The 7,825-nt window shown below is 41.5% G+C and overlaps 1 long non-coding RNA gene across 1 annotated transcript in view; it reads left to right on the top strand.

Moving 5' to 3' along the window:
* Nucleotides 1-479: 479 nt before the first annotated feature.
* LOC138163976 (uncharacterized) overlaps nt 480-7,825 on the top strand; it is a 52,264-nt gene continuing 44,918 nt past the window's right edge. Inside the window, exon 1 of the long non-coding RNA XR_011168967.1 lies at nt 480-841. This is a non-coding gene — a long non-coding RNA (uncharacterized lncRNA). The remainder of the gene's footprint in view (nt 842-7,825) is intronic.

Below are 7,825 nucleotides of genomic sequence, written 5' to 3' on the forward strand. Positions count from 1 at the left end.
TTCCTTCCTTCCTTCCTTCCTTCCTTCCTTCCTTCCTTCCTTCCCTCTTTCTCTCACTCCTTTGGCAACCTAATGTTAGGAGTCACTGAAGTAGTCTGATACTGTGACCATAGTATTGGTGACAATCCCAAGATAAACTTTGATCACTTCTTTCATCTTTGTCAAGTCCATAGAAGGTACTTCCTATTAGTAGAAGCTTTTGATTTCCCCTTTGTATTTTACCTGGCCCTTAGGCCCACCTCATTCCCTACCATTGAATCATAAAATCTTTGGCCAATCTGGTGTTTGGCATCAAAATCCATATTGGTGGGATTCATTTTAGCATCACCAATCCTGTGTGGGTGAGAGCAATGTAGCTTTTACCCACTCTCCTTACCCATGTTGAAAAACCTCCATATAAAATAGGCAGTGCCAAGATCAGTGCCAACATTCAACACAGTTGCTGTGGTACAAAAGTTGTTACTGACTGATTATGACTAACAAGGCCTGCTGCTGCACAGGATGAAACCTGGATGGCATTAAGCCCAGAAACATTTCAGAGCCTCCTAAATGAGATCCGTAATCATTCAAAAGAGTTTATCTTAACTACGCATTCAGGAAAAAATGAATGAATGAAGAGTGAATGAATGACCTTGGGGAGGTTCCTGGAGCTTTTGCAGTGATAGATTGGTCCTCTAGTTCACCACAAAGACACCACTAACTCAGCCTCACCTGGTTCTGATGACTTAGACTATAGAAAAGATGATCCTGAGCTCTGCAAAAGTTGATGGAAGTCCTTTTGTGAGCTCTAACTACCTAAACATCTCTTCCTTCAGTTCCTGATTTAATGTCTCTGCAAAAGGTATGTTCTTTCTTTTTATTGATTTTAGTCCAATTGTTAAAGCAGTTTTAATTGGATTTAATGGTTCACAAGTGTCTATTGTATTTTACAAAAAGAAGAAAAATATTGAACCTGCTGGACTAAGTCAAATTTAAGTTTAGCCCACAATAATAGCTTCTTTTCTTTTCTGGAAGGCAATTGGGGTTAAGTGACATGCCCAAGGTCACATGGCTAGTTTTTGTGTGTGTGTGTTAAGTGTCTGAGGGCAAATTTGAACTCAGGTCCTCCTGACTCCAGGGCTGGTGCTCTATTCACTGCACCACCTAGCCGCCCCTAATAGCTTATTTTCTAGAGACTCTGATACCTAGTTGGATGGACAACCTATAGAGTTGGCCTATCATCTGTAAGTGCTTTGAAGAGCTGAATACTGACCTCTTCTGTGGCACCCTGGCCTGCTCAGAAAGACCTCCAGGGACGCAAGTTGGATAAGTTGAAGATCTATGACATTGTTTTGGTAGGGGGCTCCCCCTCCATTCCTGAGCTTCAGAAACTTCTACAGGACTCCTTCTGGAGCAAGATTGTGAACAGAAGCATCAGGCCTGATGAAGCTGTTGCTTATGGTGCAACTATATATTTTGCCATCTTGTCTGGGGATACATGTGAGAATTTTCAGGACTTTCTGCTGTTGGATACCAGTTCTCTTTCCCTTGGCACTGTGAATGGACAATGAGCTGGGTCCAGAACTGGGTCCAGGGTAAAAACAGGTTGAATTACCTCTGAGAAATTGTGCAGGGATTTTAATAACCCCAAAGCTTCTCCTTGAAATAAAGGCCTTCTATTTTTTAAAAAAACAACATGCTTAATTTAACTATCATTTTTGGAAATCGTTTCTTCTTTCACAACATAACTAATATGGAAATAGGTTTTATATGATTATACATATATAACTGATATCAAATTGATTACCATCTTAGGGCTAAGGAAGGAAAGGGAGGGAGAAAGAAAATTAGGAAGTCAAAATTTTATTTAAAAGAGAATATTAATTAAAAAAAATTAAAAAAAAACAGTATGCTTCTTGGAATCACAGAATAACAGAACTTCCAAGAGTTCCAAGTGACCTCAGGTGCCACTGAGTCCCAAGAAGCAGTCGTCTAGTTTCTTTTTGAAGACCTCTAGTGGGAGAGAACCCACCACCTCCTCCAGTAGCTCATTTGATTTTTGGATAGTTTTCATTGTGAAAAAGTGTCCTTGACAATAAGCCTAAATCTGCTGCTTTGAAACTCTCACTCGTTGTTTCTGATTTTTCCCCTCTTGGAGATAAACAGGACAACTATAATTCCTCTGCTGCCTGAAGGCCCTTCCAGTGCTTGTAAACAGCTGTCTCCTTCCTCCTGAGCTTTCCCTTCTTCACGGTTAACACTATTTTGTTGCTTTTACTAATCTTCCTATGGCATGGACTTGAGGCCCTTCACCGTCCTGATTGCCCTCCTTTGCATATTCTCTAGCTCACCAATGTCTTTCCTAAAATACAGTGCATGGAATTGAAGGCAATTCTCTAGACATTTTTCTGATCTGAGCAGAGCATAAGCAGGGTGAGAATGGTACAGTGAAAAAAGTTTTGGCTTTTGAATCAGAGGACTACCAAGGTTCAAATCTCACCTCTGTCCCTTAGCTGTATGACCTCAGGCAAATTGCTTGATCTCTCTGGGCCTCAGTTTCCTCAATTGTAAAATGAGGGGATGTAATAGTGTTATGAGTAATAAGGCCTGCTGCTGTAAGGGAATCTGAAGATCTTCCCTGGCCCTTAAGGGGCCTCACTTGGAACCCCACAAGAGAAGCTTGCTTAGGGGAGGCTTGTTTTTCAGGAAGGCCCACACCTTTTGCTGCTTTGTAATTAGGCAGTGGGTCACCAAGGTTGTAATGTCCTCTGACCCTGAAGAAGGGTATATAAACCCTGAGGTGAGGTTTTGCTTTGGGGCTCACTTTGGGAAGAGTTGTGTGATTTGGCCAGATGAGACTCTGGGCAGCCATTGAGCCCCCCAGCTTTGAAAACCCAGATGTTGGTGCTTCTCTCTCTGGTAACTAACTATGTATGTATGTAATGGCCAGACAGCTGGAAGCCCTGACTGTTGGTGTGAGGAATTGTGTTATTTTCTCTGTCTGTATTTTTTGTCTGCTTGTAATTTCTGTGTGTATTTTCTGAAGTTCAGGGTGCTGACTTTTCCCCCTGAACTAAGTAAATGATACATATGTTTGATTAAAGTAAGATTGTTAGCCCCTTTTGAGTTGCTTTCCTTTAGAAATCAGATCAAAGAACTGGTGCTAGCAGCCATCCTGGGTATGCTAGGGTGCTTGCTGTTACAGGGGATTAGACAAATTGCCTCTAATGTCCCTTCCAGCTCTAAACTTATAACCCTATGACCTTATGGAAACTCTGACTCTCAATATCACTGAAGAATGAATTAACTTTTTTTGGCTGCCACATCATGTTACAGAATCATACTGAGTTTGTAGCTCACTAGAACCCCTAGATCTTTTCAGAGATTGCTCTCTAATCACGCTTCGTATTTGTGAGTCACCTTGTCTTTGCAAAGTCAATTTCTTAGTGCTATATTGATATGGAAAACCAGTCTCCAAAGAGTAAAGTTAAAGATCCAATTCTCAATATGGCAAAAGGTGCATATTCCTATCTTTGATGTGTCAATACTTAAAGAGAACTTAGTATTTGGGCCCCTGCCCACTAGGCTCTAATAATGGAATATCTAGGGTCAGACAAGGTGAGGGAGGCTGACTGGTGAGGCTGAGTCCCCCAGTGGCCCTAGCACTGCACCCACTGTGTAGGTAGTTTCCATTTTTGCCTCAGTATGAGGTTGACATCACTTCTAAAATTTTCCTCGTGGCTTTGACCCCATACTACAATGACAAAAATATTCTCTCAGTGTGGATTTCTCGCCCACTTACCATGGCCTGTTTTCAGGTATGAGGATTTCTTTTATTCAGTGACTTGATGCCACTCAATTATCCAGTGACCACGAAGGCAAGGAAATGGGGTTTTCATACCCTACATGGAAAGAACCCAAGGACACTTTGTCCCAGCAAAAAGAATTTGTCTCCTGGAGCGCCTTTTGAGAGATCGGGGTGGAGGGGAATGTATCTCTGGTCAGCATTGCTCCTTTCTTGATTCATTCTAGAAGTAAGAAACTACTTCACTTCTCCCTTGAGAGGTAAATAGTACAAGACTCCATTTCTTCTCCTCATGAAGAAATGTCAGTGTCCTGGAGCTTTGTGTGCCATCCCAGGGCCAGCAGAATATGAGGGCTCATAGGAGGGGTGACCTTAGTGAACGCCAGCTGACGATACCTGAAACCATTAGGGAAGAACTGCAAAGATTGCTGCATGTAGATAAGTTAAAAAGACTTAGGTTCATTTCCCAGTTGTGCCACTTAATATTTATGTGACCTTGAGTAAGTAACTTAACCTCTTGGAGCCTCAGTTTCCTTATCAGTAATATTAGAAGACTGGATTAGATAGCTTCCTAAGCTTTTAAAAACTCTGACCTAAGACAAAGCTTCCTTAATTGTGTCACCCAGACTGAGAGCTATTGAAGTTCAGGGAAGGAGTGGATCTTGAAGGACTAGGGCAGTCATAGAAAGCTCGTGCAAGAACTGGACCTTTAAGAGTCTGGAAAGTGGACCTACAGTATTTGAGATTGCCCAGAGGTTTCCAAAGCAATCCTTGACTTTTCAGAGTCATATTTAGAGATGCTAGGTGGAGGGTTGTTCTAGATTTAACGTTGGAGTCCTGGGAATTAAACATCAGCAGAAAGAGGGTCTTTGCTACTTTTATCTCCTAGATTTCATTTCCAATCATGAAATGCAGGGTACCTAGAAAGGTAGTGACCTTCCTGTCAGTGAAAGTGTCCAAACAGACTGGGGGAACATCTATAGTAAGGTGGTTCTCAAACATTTTAGTCTCAGGACCCTCTTATTTTTTCTCTTAAAAATTTTCGGGGCGGCCAGGTGGCACAGTGAGTAAAGCGCCGGCCCCAGAGTCAGGAGAACCTGAGTTCAGTTCCGGCCTCAGACACTTAACACCCACACACAAAAAGCTAACCATGTAACCTTGGGCAAGTTACTTAACCCCTATTGCCCTCCAAAAGGCAAAAAAAAAATTTTTTTTTCAAGGACTCCCTCAACAACTTTTGTTTATTTAAGCAATATCAATATTTATCATATCAGAAATTAAAATGGCTAAATATTAGTATGAAAGTAGTTTTGATTTGTGGACCCCCTTAAAGCATTCTGGGGAAAGAGATGGGGAATGCCCAGACCATACTTTGAGAACCACTGGCATAGAGAGGATTTCTCACTGGATCTGAGCTTGGTCCCTTCCAACTCAGAAATTTGGTGTCTTCCCAGTAGATATCAGATCCAATACTGACAGTGATGGTTCTGCTGCTGGGGTCATTATCAAAGAGAATTTCCATCATGAAACTTCTGAAAGGTTTACTGAGAGGAATCAGTGTGGTTACTCATGATTTCCATCCTAAAGTAAGTGATGGCTCTCACACTTTCTGTTTCCTAGTAATAAGGAGGTGTGGGTTTCCATGGCATAACATAGCATGAGCACATGAGTGTGGTTTAAAGGATACAGATGACATTTTCCCAAATGGGGAAGTTGGTACAGCTGTGCCCATAGGTTTGTGTACGTCAGGGAAACCTGTGTTATAGGGTATGCATCACCATACTGCTCCATCCCCACAGGCCCTTTGACTGTTTTTTTCCCCCTGTGGCTAGAAAGTACATCTTTTGAAAAGAGTGACAATATTTATCTAAAAAACAAATTTGCTAATGTATTTTGTTTCTGCACGTCATTGTACTTACAATGGAATTACCTATGATGTGTAGTGCTGACACAGTAATCAATCGATCAAGAAGCATTTATTAAGTACCTAACCATACGCCAAGTGCTAGAGATACAAAGGCCAAAATGCAAGACCCTACATTTAAGGAACTTGCATTCCAGCAAGGGGGAAACAGTGTGTATAATGTGAAAAACCAAACAGAATGTATGCAAAATCAAGACAAAGTAAGGCGAGGAAAGGGCAGCGCTAGAAGCAAAGATGCTCAGGATAGACCCCATATAAAAGGTCACACCTGAGCTGAGCACTGAATGAAGTGAGGGGTACTGGGAAGAGGGAAAACATTCTAGGCATGGGGGTGAGGGGGAAACCTGTGTGAAGGTGTGACAGCAGAGGATGGGGACCAACTGCTTGAACTTCAAAAACAAAAAAAGTTGCCTTTAGCTGGGAATCAGTCCCTTTTAGCAAATCGACGAAGAAGCTGGGGTCTTGCTTCTGAGACTTGCCCAAATGCCATTACCCACCTTTGTCTCTGATCTACCATATCCACCTCAGTCCCCTTGTACTCTCACCCCACTACACCCCCTCCAACATATGGAGAGCAGGTGACTAAGCTCGTGGATAATGAGGACATCCTGCTCAAACTTGCTCAGCAACCTGCCTCCATTTCTCAAACCTCCTTGGCATCATCACCTTCCTCCTCTTTCCCAGTGGACACAGAAGATGTATCCCCACTCCCCTAAGGGTATCAGGACTTCATTCTAGCAGTAATGCATCTTCAAGCTCTCAGACTCCACTGGCTCCTGAGTGAAAATACTCAGGTTGGTTCAATGGTTAAAATATACATGTGTACATATATGTGTCCATGCACACACATACACTCATGTGTATGTGTGTATCTACAGGTGCATCCTATATGCCTAAAACACAATGCATATATGCTCCGTGTGTATACACATATGTGCACATATATGTATGTGTGTATGTACGTGTGTGCTTGTAAGTATTGTATGTTGTGTGTGTGTGTATGGGCCCAGGAGTCCTCTACTCTCTCACACCATCCTTCATACTGCTGACAGAGTAATTTTCCTCCTGATTAGATCTGGTCAGGTCACTCATGTACTCAGTAGGCAATAAGTCATCAAGCATTCAATCAATCTGGCACCACCCTACTTTTCTAGCCTAATCTCTAATCACTCTCCTTCAGATCCTTTACTCTCCAGCCAAAATCTCTAGACCAGTCTCTTGCCCCCAACATATACTTTGTTTTTTCCTGTTTTGGATTGTGCTATTCTCTTTTTTAAAAATTTGTTTCATTATTTATTTTTAATTTATGGAATAAAACAAGCATTTTCATAATATAGTATAATAAAAAAGATAATTGTGACATGAAACTGCAAATTTATTATGTACAATTTGCTGCTTAATAAAGTTATCATGTAAATTTCTTTCTTTTTCTTTTTCTCCCCCTTTTTTCTTTCCTCTTCCCATCCCCTTCCCCAAGATGGCTACCATTGTTCTTGGAATAAATATCTCTTCTGTCCTCTTCATCTGTTGGATTTTGACCTCTTTAAATGAAGTAAGGTCAAAAGAATAAACAACCAATGTTCAGAATCCACTTTGCAAAAACAAAGATTTAAAGACCAACTCAGTTGCTACCCTTTCCTCTCTTGATCCTCCTGACTGGTAATGACCTTCCCCAGAACCTCACATACCATTGTATGCCTCTCTAATGCATGAATCATGATTGCATTAAAGTCATCCATGCATGTGTCTTATATATACCAAACTGTAAGCTTCGTGAGGGCAAGGATTATGTCTTGTCTAAACTTTGTATCTTTTCTAGTACCTAAAAAAGAGTTTGGCTGTAATCTAACTGATGTGGGTATTCACTCCAACAATGCAGAGTGCAGCCCCTTTATGCCTGCCCATCCTATGTACCTCTTGTCCACATTCTCCTATTACTTTGTCACCAGGGATCCACTCAACATGCTGAAGACTTTCCTGATTTCTTTTTAACACTGTGAAGACACTAATGGAGCAAATCAATGGTTATCCCTAACACCACCACTATTCTTCCTTTCTCCTTCTTTCTTTCTTCCTTCCTTCCTTCCTTCCTTCCTTCCTTCCTTCCTTCCTTCCTT

Source organism: Petaurus breviceps, unplaced genomic scaffold (genome assembly GCF_028583685.1).
Source record: "Petaurus breviceps papuanus isolate PSGF00001 unplaced genomic scaffold, PetGlider_PUasm1.0 189, whole genome shotgun sequence".
In the NCBI taxonomy this organism is placed as follows: domain Eukaryota; kingdom Metazoa; phylum Chordata; class Mammalia; order Diprotodontia; family Petauridae; genus Petaurus; species Petaurus breviceps.